This window comes from Typopeltis vanoorti, chromosome 17, assembly GCF_054136105.1.
Source record: "Typopeltis vanoorti isolate ZY-2024b chromosome 17, IOZ_Tvanoo_1.0, whole genome shotgun sequence".
Taxonomy (NCBI): Eukaryota; Metazoa; Arthropoda; class Arachnida; order Uropygi; family Thelyphonidae; genus Typopeltis; species Typopeltis vanoorti.
Window position 1 is genome coordinate 6,467,772 of NC_143565.1, and position 14,093 is coordinate 6,481,864.

The following is a 14,093-nucleotide window of genomic DNA, read 5'->3' on the forward strand; positions in this document are numbered from 1 at the left end:
TGCTACTTACGGATATAGATCATATTGGTCTCTTCCAGTCACATTATCCATCTAATATTCTTTTTTGAGGTCTACCCAGCCATCTCTTCCAATTGGCTTACATTTTATTATATGTTTAGGATATTGGGTGTTGGCCATTCAATTTACATGTTCTATCCATTTTTGTTTATAATTGTTTAGTTTTTTTCTCTATTCATTTTGTTTTTAGTTCTAGTTTTAATATATCAATAAAATATCTTTGTCCCTTTTTTCATCTAATAATGTGTATTTTGCAGTTCTTTTCATGAATCTCACTTCACTTGTTTTTATTCTTTGTTTATGGCCCAAATTTCACTGCCATATAATAATGTGGGCACTGCTAAAGTATTGTATATTTTCAAGCGTGTTTCTTTTTGTACTATATTTGGATTGAGTATTCTCTTTATCAGGCCTATAATCCTGCAAAAATTTTGAAGTTTATAATCTTTTTCTCCTTCATATGATATTTCACATCCAAGATAACTGAAAGTATTTATCTGCAATATTATTTTATTATTAATAACTATTTTACTTCTAACTGGAGTTTGTCCACAAAATGTCATAGTTTTAGTTTTATCTATGGATATTTTCATTCCAAACTGTTCTATTATAATATTTAAATTATATATTGCTCTTTGTAAATTGTCTTCTTATCTGATATTATTACCCGATCACCTGCAAATAATAGCATATTTATTTTATTATTCCAGGAAATTTCTATACCTGGATTGTTTAAGGTGTTCCACTGTATTAATATTTCATTAATATAAATATCGAAAAGTGTTGGATACAAAGGACATCCCTCTGTTACTCCTTCATTTATAGATTGTTTTTCAGACATTTTTTCATTTATTCTTATTTCATTATCTTTGTATATATTCAATATTGCATGTAGTAAAATATTAAGTACATTCATTGTTTTAATATATCAAAGAATATATATCTTTTTACTTTGTCAAATGCTTTTTCATAATCTATAAACAAAAGATGAGTTTCTATTCTTTTTTCTATAAGTAGCTTTAAACAAAAAGCTGCATCCATTGTTACATTCTAATAATATTTTTCCTCTCGGGGGGGGGGAATCCTGTAACCCCTAGAGAGCATGTCCCTTGGGTGGCGGATAGGGGAGCCCACCATGTGTGTGTGTGTGTGTGGGGTGGTCCGAATATACTGAATAAGGACTCGTGGACCAACAGGGCCACAAGGAGCAATCATCTTGATTGTAAGGGAAGCGGCACTCCCATGGACCCCTAGCTGGATCTGTCCTCTCCATCTACTTTGAGGAAGATCCACTTAATTTAATCTTTCCTATAAGGGCCTTATCAGCCAACTCTTCTTATTTTATGACCCTTATGTTATTAGAGTACTAGAGGGCCATGGGGGGTCTTTTCATTGCTGGCCTTACAACTATGCCCTCTCTATAAACCTTACTATAATTCTTCTATAATCTACTCTTTCCCCTTCAATATACCCTATTCCTCCTATGGGTTTAAATTTGGAAGAAGGCTAGTTCAGAAGCCTTAAGGTAGCAGCCCTACCACTGAACTATTCCATCGTCAGGCTAGTCCCCTGACAAGGAGAACATAATCCTACTTGTAAGCTGACAGAAAAAGATAATCGGATTGAATCTATAGGAAATGACCCTGGAATGGAAAAGGTAAAACAAAAATGGAAACGACAAAATATAATACACATAGCAAAATGGAATGTAAGAGGAATGTCATATAAAGAAATAGAATTAGACCAATTATTAAATGAAAGAAATTTTAAAATAGCAGTAATCACTGAAACAAAAAAAGAAATTAAAAGGAACTATGAGAACCAAAATTTTTAATGTGATATACAGCGGAGTCGACAGAGACCAAAGAGCACAAGCAGGAGTCATAATTTGGATTCATAACTCCCTTTCAAAACAGTTAAAACATTATAAATTATAAAATGAAAGAATAATAGAAGCTAGAATAAAAATAGATAGAGGCTAGTTAACAATAATTGGTTTATATGCCCCAGAAGAAGGAAGAGAACAGGATAATACTGATTTTTATAATCAGCTACAAAACATATATAATAAAATAAATAAAAATGATTATGTAATTTTAGCAGGAGACTTAAATGCAAGAATTGGAAACACGAAAATTAATAATAATTATTATTATTATTATTTCGGGAGACTCCAAGGAATCCTTAGACTCATTGAGGGAGGCCCTAAACATCATGTCCACACTACGACACAACATTCTCACAGTATCTATCGTACCTTGCCTTGAACTCGCTAACCGTCATAGCACCCACAACAGACTCTGGCAGCTTATTCCACTCATTTACCACTCCAAAAGTAAAGAACCCAGCTCTAACACCCCTGCTAACCACACTCTTGCCCAGCTTCCATAGGTGTCCCCTGGTTCTCCCACCACCAGTCCTGATCTCAAAAATATCCTCTGAATTAATCCTATAGAATCCCTTTAGCAATTTGAATGTCTCAATCATATCTCCCCTTTTCTGCCTATCAACTAGTTTCTGCAACCCACAAATCTTCAACCTGTTCTCATATGGTTCATTCCATAGACCTCTTATCATCTTAGTCACTCGCCTCTGGATCCTCTCCACCTCCTCCCCATCAAGAAGAAATCGAGGAGACCAAATCTGGTCACAGTAGTCAAGGTGAGGTCTTATCAAGGCTCAATTTTTATTATATTATTATGAACCATAATAATATAGGAATACATGGAGAACACACTCTAAACAGGAATGGTAAAAAATTGATTGACTTTATAGTTTATAATAACCTAAAAATAATGAATTCCTTTTATAAACATAAAGACATACATAAATATACTTGGGCAGCAAGAGGATGGAAATCAATATTAGATTACTTCATATTAAATGAAAAGACATCAAAATTTTCACTAAATGTTAGAGTTCACTGAAGATATGAAATAAACAGTGACCACTTCCTTGTTAAAATAAAATTAAGATTATCACCTAAATGGCTACAAGTAACAAGAACAGAAAGAAAAATTGAAACATTTGTTTATAAAACACTAGACTATTGAATGACACAAATGTACAATGGCTATATGAACAAAGAATTAACCAATATCTAGATAAAATAAAACAAAATGAAGAAATAGAAATAGAATGGCTTAATATAAAAACGATACTAAATGCAGCAGCAAATGAAACTTAGGAAAGGCCAAAAAATTCAATAAAAGGAAAAAACTGAAGATCTGGGATGATACAATCAAAGAAATAATCAAAAAGAAAAAAGAAGCCTATCACAAATGGTTAAGCAGTAAAAGATTAGAAGATGAAATAGAATATAAAAGAATAAGAGCCATAGCTAAAAGAGAAGTCAGAAAAAGACAGAGAATCATGGAACAAATTTGTTTCTAATTTAGAACATGATTTATATAAAATAAGACCCAATGTATATAAGATTTTGAAACACTTAAATGCAGATACCAAAGAAAACATAAAATTAAACAGCGAATTGAACTTAGAAAAATTTCTAAATTACTACACAGAACTGTGGACAGACAAATATTTTAAAAAATACAACTGGCAAACAATTAATGAAAATGAAAAGGAAATAACTAAAGAAGAATTAAAAATCAGCCTGAAAGAACAAGAGCACTTTGCAAGAATATATCATCCAGGTGATGACATTGCAGAAATGAATGAACCAATAGATTATATGGGAATTGTGGTAAATGAAGTGGTAGTCTATTGTAAAACCTCAATGTCAAAACATCTGTGGGATTGGATGGTATACCAGCTCGTGTTGTACGTGAAGCAGCTAAAGAATTGTCAGTATACCCTTGACCGTTTTGTTTACTTTGAGTCTTGGTTATGGGTTAGTCCCAAGGGGTGGAAAGAGGGGAAAATAGTTCCACTGCATAAAGAAGGTTCCAAGACTGCTGTTGTAAATTACTGACCGATTAGCATATCAGGAATCGTTGTCAAGGCCTTGGAGAAATTAGTCAAGAAAAGAATACAAAATTGGATATATGAAAATGGGATATTGTATGGGGGACAACATGGTTTTGTGAAGGGTATATCATACCTCAGTAACTTGCTCACGATTTATAACACAGTGACGGCTGAACTGGATAAGGGTAATGGGTTTACAGTGATTCTACAGGACCTTGCCAAGGCCTTTGACAGGATACCACATGGAACTCTAATCAGTAAACTGCAGCATATGGGAATGGATATAGGGTTGGTGAGATGGATAACAGGGTGGTTGATGGAGAGATACCAGAGAGTGGTTTATTCAGGGGTGGAGTCCAAAAGACGGCTTGTGGCTAGTGGTGTGCCACAGGGTTCTGTTCTTGGACCAGTACTTTTCAATTTGTTCATCAATGATATAGGAAAGGATCTGAGAGGAAGAGTTCACTTGTTTGCTGATGATGCAAAGTTGGGCAGAGCAACTATGAGTGCAGAGGATGCCAAAATTTTGCAGGATGATTTGGATAGTTTGGAGGACTGGGCTAGGGAAAATGGATGTCAATTTAATGTGGCAAAGGGTAAGGTTATGCATTTTGGGGTGAAAAGATTAGCAGCAGTATATCACATTGGTGGAACCGTACTCCAAGAGATTGATGAGGGCAGGGATTTGGGAGTGTTGGTGGATAAGGAATAGAAGTTTTGGGGGTACATTGCAAAAGTGGCTAAATCAGCTCATCAAATCACTTGGCTTCTGAAAAATACTTTAACAAGCAGAGACAAACAAGTTATTGTTCCTCTGTATCGAACCTTGATAAGACCCCATCTAGACTACTGTGCCCAGATATGGGTGCCAGGGTTTCTTCTTGATAGGGAAGAGGTGGAGAGGATCCAGAGACAAAAACCAAGATGACAGCAGGTCTGTGGAATGAACCTTAAGAAAACAGGTTGAAGATTTGTGGGTTGCTAAAATTGGTCGATAGGCAGAAAAGGGGTGATATGATTGAGACATTCAAATTACTGAAGGGTTTCTATAAGATTAATCCAGAAGATATTTTTGAGTATAGGACTGGTGGTGGGAGGACTAGGGGCCATACATGGCCCCTAGTCCTCCTGGGCAAAAGGTGGTTAGCAGTGGCGTTAGAGCTAGGTTTTTTTACTTGGAGAACGGTGAATGAGTGGAATAAGCTGCCAGAGTCTGTTATGGGTGCCACGACCATGAACGAGTTCAAGGCGAGTATGATAGATACTGTGTGAATGTCGAATAGTTGTTCTTAACACGATGTTAGGGCCTCCCTCAGTCTGCCGACTTCTTGGAGTTGCCCGGAATAATAATAATAAAATAAAAAGAAATGGAAAATCACCTGGAGAAGATAAGCTACGTTCAGAACTATATAAATATGCAGGAACAAGATTCAAAGAAAGACTCTTATTATTTTTAAATAAAATTTACTCAACTGGTATCCCCACAATAGAATGGAAAAAAGCAATTGTGATTCCTATCTTTTAAAAAGGTAATAGAGATGATCCTAAAAACTATAGAGGTATCAGTACACTAAATTCCTGTTACAAAATATACAGCAGAATCTTAAATAGCAAACTAATGAAATATTCCGAAAACTTTATTTTAGAAGAACAGAATGGATTTAGAAAAGGACGATCATGTATAGACCCAGCCTTTTGCCTAAAATTAATAATAGAGAAAAGAAGAGAATACAATTTAGAAACACATATTGCATTTATTGACTTTGAAAAACATTTGACAAAGTTAAAAGAAACATATTATTTAACATATTAAAAGAAAGACAAATACCAAATAATATCCTAAAAGCTATCACAAGTATATATGAAAATAATCAAATACAAATAATATTAAATCACAAGGATGTCCCCAAGGTCCAACAAGGATGTCCCCTCTCAGCAACTCTTTTTAATATCTACTTAAATGAAATAATAATAAAATGGAATAAAAACTTACATCAAGGAATTAAACTTTCTCCCACAGTAAACTTAAACACTCTCCTCTTTGCCGATGACCAAATAATAATTACAAATTCTGAAGATAACGTACAGAAAGCTATTTTAGATCTAAACGAGATATCCAAAGATTATGGTATGATAATGTCAACAGAAAAATCAAAAACTATGGCCTTTAATGGACAAGATCCAGCAAGAACTAAAATAGTAATAGATAACAAGATCTTAGAACAGGTGAATTTATTTAACTACCTAGGATGTATGATCACATATGAATAAGAGAAAGATATAAACGTAAAAATTACAAAATATTTAAAAATAACAGGTGTAATATATTCTATATTTAAACCAAACCTAGTTCAAAAACAAACCAGACTAAAAGTATACAATACATTAGCCCTACCAGTCTTAATATATGGAAGCGAAATCTGGACAATAAAACAAAAAGACAAAGATTAACAACAGCAGAAATGAAGTTTATGAGAAAAATCAAAGTATACCCTATTTGATCACAAAAGAAACAAAGAAATTATGAAAGAATTAAACCAAGAACCAGTAATAGAAAAAATTTAAAAATATAAACATAAATGGATGGAACACGTTCAAAGAATGAAAACAGAAAGATTACCAAAAAAAGCCTTAATGGACAAGCTATTAGGAAAAAGAAAACCAGGACGTCCTCTCGATTCAATGATGACTTCTGAGGCCCGAACAGGCCATGCTAGGCCTAAATCCTTGTTACGCATGATGATGATGATGAATATTTTTTTACTGTATATTTTCAATTTTTCATTAAGTATTCTACTATATATTTTGTAGCATGTATTGAATAAATTAATACCTCCATAATTAGGTTCTGTTTTATCCCCTTTTTTAAATATAGGTAGTACTATACTTGTATTCTTCTATTGGTAAATGTTCATTTGCATATATTTTATTTAAAAATTTTAATAATCCCTGATGAAATTTTTTTCCAGCAAATTTATACAGTTCGGAGTTTATCCCATCTTCTCCTGATGAATTACTATTTTTTATTATTATTTTACTTAGATTGTCCTTTAATTCTTTCAATGTTAACATCATTTAAAGCATTTTCTAAGTTTTTGGTGTAATTTTGTTGACTTAAGCATTGAGGAATAATTAGAGCAGATGTTCTGGCCTTATAGGAGGATCTGTACACTGATGAGTAGACATATCAGTGAGAGGAACTACGGTTTAATATAGCAAATGTTTAAGGGTCTTGAAAGGTAGGCAAGAATAGAATTCGGTATACAATTAATGAAAAAATTTTGAAAGAGGTTAAAGAGATAAGAGATCTGGGAGTGGTACTGGACAAAGACTAGAGTTTATGGCAATGAGAGATTATAAAGGTGACTTGAAAATTGGAGAAAAGGATATCCTAGAAGTATGGAGTAATTACTTTGAAAAATTGCTAAACGAAATAATCAGCGACAGCACAGTAGTAAAAAACACTGACTAGGCATTCAAGCAGGAATAGATATCCATACTTAAAAGTAGAAAAAGCCATCAAAAGCCTGAAATGTGGAAAAGCAGCAGGAGTAGATGATATTCTACCAGAAATTATTATTATTATTATTACGGGCAACTCCGGGGAGTCATTAGACTCATCGAGGGAGGCCCCAAATCATTTTCATCACAACTATTCGACATTCATACAGTATCTATCATACCTCGCCTTAAACTCATTCACTGTCACAGCATCCACCACAGACTCAGGGAGCGCATTCCACTCATTCACTACTCTAAAAGTAAAGAACCCAGCTCTAACACCTTTACTAACCACACTTTTGCCCAGTTTCCATGGATGTCCCCTAGTCCTCCCACAACCAGCCCTGTTCTCAAAAATATCTTCTGAATTAATTTTATAGAAACCCTTCAGTAATTTGAATGTCTCAATCATATCTCCCCTCCTCCGCCTATCAACCAATTTTTGCAACCCACAAATCCTCAACCTGTTCTCATACGGTTCATTCCACAGACCTGCTATCATCTTGGTCACTCGCCTCTGGATCCTCTCCACCTCCTCCACATCAAGAAGAAACCTAGGTGACCAAATCTGGGCATAGTAGTCGAGATGAGGTCTTATCAAGGCTTGATACAGAGGAACAATAACCTGCTTGTCTCTGCTTGTCAACGTATTCTTCAGCAACCAAGTGATTTGATGAGCTGATTTGGCCACTTTTGCAATGTGTCCCCTAAATTTCAATTCCTTATCCACCAACACTCCTAAATCTCGTGCCTCATCAATTTCCTGGAGCACGGTTCCACCAATGCAGTAAACTGCCTCCAATCTTTTCACACCAAAATGCATAACCTTACATTTTGCCACATTAAATTGACATCCATTATCCCTAGCCCAGACCTCCAATCTATCCAAATCATCCTGCAAAATTTTGACGTCATCTGCATTCACTATTGCCCTACCCAACTTCGCATCATCCGCAAACAATTGAACTGTTCCTCTCAGATCATTTCCTATATCATTTATGAACAAATTAAACAGCAGTGGTCCAAGAACAGATCCTTGTGGTACACCACTAGTCACAGGCCGTCTTGTGGACTCTACTCCTGAGTAAACCACTCTCTGATATCTCTCCGTCAACCACCCTCCTATCCATCTCACCAACCCTATGTCCATTCCCATATGCTGCAATTTACTGATTAGAATTCCATGTGGTATCCTGTCAAAGGCCTTAGCAAGGTCCAGTAGAATCACTGTAAACCCATTACCCTTATCCAGTTCAGCCGTCACTGTGTTATAATACGTGATCAAGTTACTAAGGCATGACCTACCCTTCACAAAACCATGCTGTCCCCGATACAGTATCCCATTTTCTTCTATCCAATCTTGTATTTTCCTCTTGACTATTTTCTCTAAGACCTTGATAATGATTCCTGTTATGCTGATTGGCCGGTAATTTTCAACAGCAGCCTTGGAACCACCTTTGTGCAGTGGAACTATTTTCCCCTCTTTCCACCCCATTGGGACTGACCCAGTCCTGAGGCTCAAATTAAACAAAATGGTCAAGGGCACTGACAATTCTTTGGCCGCTTCACGTACGACACGAGCTGGTATACCATCCAATCCCACAGATGTATTGACATTGAGGTTCTGTAATTCACTAGTTACCTCTACTTCATTCATCACAATTCCAGTATAAGCTGTTGGTTCTTCCATTTCCGCAAATTCACCACCTGGATGATATACTCTTGCAAAGTGCTCGCTCAGTAATTCCACAACATCGACTGATTCGGTTACCTCCCTACCCTCAGCATTTTTTAAGATCATTCTACCATGAGCATTTTTCCTTTTACTTGCAACATATTGAAAAAACTGTTTGGGATTCTCTTTAGCCTGCATGGCCAATTTCCTTTCGTAATCTGCTTTTGCTTTTCTTACCACCCTTGTTACCATCCTGGCTTGAGCTTTATACTGTTCATGCACCTGATGATCACCCTTCTCCTTAAATTCCCTCCACAATTGTTTCTTTTTTTGCAGCTCAAGCTTAATAGTGTTATTCATCCATTTAACCCCTACCTGATTTATTATTCGGACTCTTGGTATACAGTCAACCATTGCCTCCTGCAAACAGTTCTTAACCACCTCCCATGCACTATCAACATCCAGCCCTTGCAGTTTTACATGCCATGGCATTGAGCCAAGCACACACCTAAGCTTGTCATACTTAGCAGCCCGGTAATTCCACATGACCCTGTCTTAATTGTAAATTCGACTCCTTTAGCCACCTCCCAAGTCATGACCTTATGGTCACTCTCACCAATTGGTGGCAACATGGTCATGTTCGTTACAGCTACATTCTCAGTTGCAATTACTAGGTCCAGCACTCTCTGCCCCCTGGTATTTTCCAATACATGTTGCCGTAGATAGTTGTCCCTTAATAACTGCATAAAATCCAATTCCTTCCTCCCATTTGCCCTCTCCTCTTTCCAGTCAATGTTACCATAATTGAAATCACCCATAATAATTACCCTCCTTCCACTCATTTCTTCTATTTGCTTATGCATACTATCCCCACCATCCACTCCATCAAATGCTCAAGTATGGAGGTATAAAAGTCTTACAGCAGCTGCACTGCATAGTTCAGAAGGCCTGGACAGAGAGACGAATTCCAGATGATTGGAGTTGAGCTCTCATAGTACCCATATATATAAAAAGGGAAATAAAACTGAATGTAAAAATTACAGAGGTATTTCCCTACCGAGTGTTCCTGGTAAGATTTATGTAAACTTGAAAAACAGCTGAGAAGGATTGTGGAAGAAAAGCTTGGTGAAGAACTAGCTGGATTCAGGCCAAACAGAGGCTGTCAGGATCAGATTTTCACTTTATGACAGATTGTTGAGAAATCATGGGAATATAACAAAGATTTAAGTTTTGTAGATCTGGAAAAGGCATATGCCAAGAGAGAAGCTATTCAAAATGCTACAGTTATATGGTGTCAGTGGGACATTATATCAAGCAATACTTAGTCTTTATTTGAGTTGTAAGTCAGCAGTTAGCATTGAAGGAAGTACAGGAAGATGGTTTAACGTTTAATCCGGTGTCAGAAAAGGATGTGCATTATGCTCTCTGTTATTCACTATCTATACTGATCACATTATGAAGGAAAGTGGTATTAAATCTGATATCAAAATTGGAGATGTTAATCTTAGTTGTTTGCTTTATACAGATGATGTTATGCTTTTAAATAAATCCCCTCAAGTCTTCAAGATTCCCTGACTAAATTGAATAATTGAAAAACAGGCAGAAAAACATTAAAAATATCAACTGCATTGTGAATGGAGAACTTATAGGACAAGTAAAACATTTCAACTATTTAGGTAAGATTTTTAGTGAAGATGGTAAATTAACTATGGAAATAGACAACAGAATTAGTAAATCTAGTAATGTAGGAAGTCAACTGAATAAATTTATAAAGGAATAAGAGAGAAATTAGCCAAAACATTAAATTAGCTGTATACAAGACAGTTTTCAAACCAATTTTAACTTATCGCTCTGAGAACTGAGTTAGAAGCAAACCACTTGACCACTGACTGCAGATATGAGAGTCCTGAGAAAGATTAGGGGTGTGAACAGATGGCATCAATGGCAATAATCAGCGACAGCGCAGTAGATCATATTAAAAACAAGGATATTAGGAAAGAACTTAATATTGTTAGCATCCAGGAATATGTTAGCAGCAAGGGCGAATGCTGGTCGTGAAATTCACGCTTGCTCTTGTTATCATTCAGGGAGCGAGTGATGCGATTGAAGTCCGATTAGCAGAATAATGAATTACTGACCATTTAAAACTATTTATTTAGAAATTTATGTACATTTAATCATACAAATACAACATTTATTTTAAAAATGATATTCTATCTTTTTCAATTTAGCTATTTGAATACAAATTCTATCCTATGGTTCTTCTTTATGAATTGGTCAATAACATCGTCATAAAAAGTTGGTTGTAACTTAATTTTCCCAAGCAACACGCACACTTGTAAAGGCTGGCTGAAGCTCTGGCTAGAGCTACTTTGACTGCGTATGGCCTTGTGTTTAAGACGACGTGAAGGAAACGGAAAATCGCTATGCGCGCACATGAAATCAGAGTGCTGCAGCGCGAGGACCTGGAAGCTCCTACAACCGAGCAAGCGAAGGTAGCTTGGACTAGACGAGCAAGCTTCGGCCTTCGATACACAACACAAAGCTCAATTATTGCCGTGTAAGTTTAAGAAGTCTTCTGTCTACAAAAATAAAAGCCTAAATGGTATGCTTATAAATGCATGCATTTATTAACAAATGAATATTACTTCTTTTTCAATTAATGAGTTTGCAAGCATGAAGAATTTGCCCCTGGTTAGCAGAGCTAATCTCAGGTGGTATGGTCAATTAAACAGAATGCAATAAGAAAGATTAGCAAAGCAAGTGTTCTCTGCCAGATTGACAGGAAAAAGACCCAGATGAAGACCAAGATGCAGGTGGATTGATACTTTAAAAAATGCCTTGGAGGATAGAAATATAAGATCTGATAATGCTGGAGTCTTGATAGGTAACAGATTGATTTGGAGGAAAATTGTAGATAGGAAGTTAGTAATGATGTACATTTTTCATGTAATACTACTATCATATTCTATACACCCTGAGGGTACATGTCAGAAATTCGATGATGATAAATCAGCTAATAATATTTTATTATGCAACTATTAAAATGTTGCCAAATTATAAATAGGAAGATTTAACCAGGAAATAAAATTACACACTCTTATTTCTGATTGCCAATTGCCTTATATACAGAACATAGCACGATGATATACATATATATAAAAGAGGTAGTAGTAGTATAGTATAAGTCCCCTCCAAGGACTCGTCGCTCGTGACCCAAACTATTCACACGGTATCCATCCTACTTATTACATTTAATTTATTCTACGTCACCCAATAGAAGAATGAATAGCTGTTTCTTTTTCATATTACAAACTGTGGAACAACATGAGATAAAATAAATTTTTCATATAATCAATTCCTCGTGTATTCGGTCAATAAATAAAATGCATTCCGTAAATAAATATGAATGCATGTTTGAGGATACTGTTGAATGAAAAACTTCTATACTATTCTACGCACTATAACTTAAATATACAAAACCGTCAACGCTTACCAAATGAGTGAAGTCCAAATATTCAACTTAACAGTGGTTTCTCTTGCAAACTTTTATACCGCTTTAAAGTGCACGTTACGCAATTACGACCTCATTACTGTGATAAGCTGGCAAATAGCACTTATATAAACTCGGTTGTTCATTTTCACTGAATAGTTGCACAAATACAATGCCATGATAACTGCTATGCAGAAATAAGACGTAGTACTAAATAGATTTATAATAACATATATGATGATCATATATCTTTACTGTCAACATCATCACGTGAATTTCACCAAACATTTAAAACATACGATCTGCCGATTGCTATTCGTCCGTGCAGCGCACTGCCTACCTCTGCTTTTAAAATGTAGCATACAGCATATACAAAAGTTATTTGGTTTGTTAGTCGTACTACATATAAAACAGTCACATTTCTGATTCAAGCGAGAAAAACTTGTCTAAGAAAATCAAAATTTCTGCAACTGATAGCTGACAGTGTTGGTATCACATTTGGAATGTCATGGTATCCCACTGGGTAATAAGAGTGCTTAGTGCATTAATTAGTATTCTTTAATTAAGAAATACAGAAAGAATTGGGAAAAAGCTGACATTTCTCAAAGACAGCGCATTATTATTATTATTATATCAACTCTCCTGGAGGCAAAGTTTCATCCAGGGAAAGACAGAGATGTTTATACCATTAACAAGTACATACATTATATAAGAAATTTACATTATGTTATATTATAATGTGAAATAAGTATACATATATTACAAAAGTCCACAAACTCACGGAAAATTATAAAACAACTTATACTTTTATATGCTACTCGATGTACAACATATATTTTCAGTCAGGTTACAAATTTTGGTTGGTTCGGTATGTCGAATAAGAATACTTACCCTTCACTAAATATTTATTCGTTTTTTTTTTTTATTTTCTTTCTCATTTATTTTTTATTTTTATCGTACAAGGGTAGATTGCCGAATCTATATTACACCATAGCATGTGTAACTATAATTGGTGAAGAGCGGTGACATGCGGAAATATCAAACCATAGCCAGCAGTAATATATCGATTTTCCTGCAAATACAGATATATTGTATTATGAAGGCAGATAATGTCTTTATGTTATTACCTAATTAAACAGAGAATAAAAAATTTAAAATATTATCTACATTTTTTTCATTTTTCAAGGAGAGTAATCAGTACTAACAGGACCAAACTTTTTGGAAAACCGTTTGTAATCTCTCGCTCTTTCTTTCTCCATGTCCTCATTGCCAGATTGTGTGATATCTGAACAGAGTGAGGAGCTGAAAGCTCACGATGATATAGTAGACCAGTGGCGTAGCTAGAGATGTTGCCGCCCCTCTCAGTACACACCAAAAATACTACAAAAAGTCAAAACGACGTAAAGAGAAATAAATTAAAACACTATGCTTATTTTTGAAGTAAAACTTTTAATTTCAACATTCGAAAATGTTATT

At 35.2% G+C, this 14,093-nt stretch overlaps 1 protein-coding gene across 4 annotated transcripts in view; it reads right to left on the reverse strand.

Annotated features, from left to right (window-relative positions):
• Window positions 1–13,870, reverse strand: part of Dic1 (Dicarboxylate carrier 1) — a 205,884-nt gene extending 192,014 nt beyond the window's left edge. For 2 of the 4 annotated variants that reach the window (XM_090407719.1, XM_090407717.1), the window contains exon 1: window positions 12,621–12,981. The gene's annotated coding sequence lies outside the window, so the exon portion shown is untranslated. Of the gene's footprint in view, window positions 1–12,620; window positions 12,982–13,508; window positions 13,690–13,822 lie in introns of those variants that run through there. The other 2 variants (XM_090407718.1, XM_090407720.1) reach the window with 2 other exon arrangements.
• Between the last annotated feature and the right edge of the window lie 223 nt (window positions 13,871–14,093).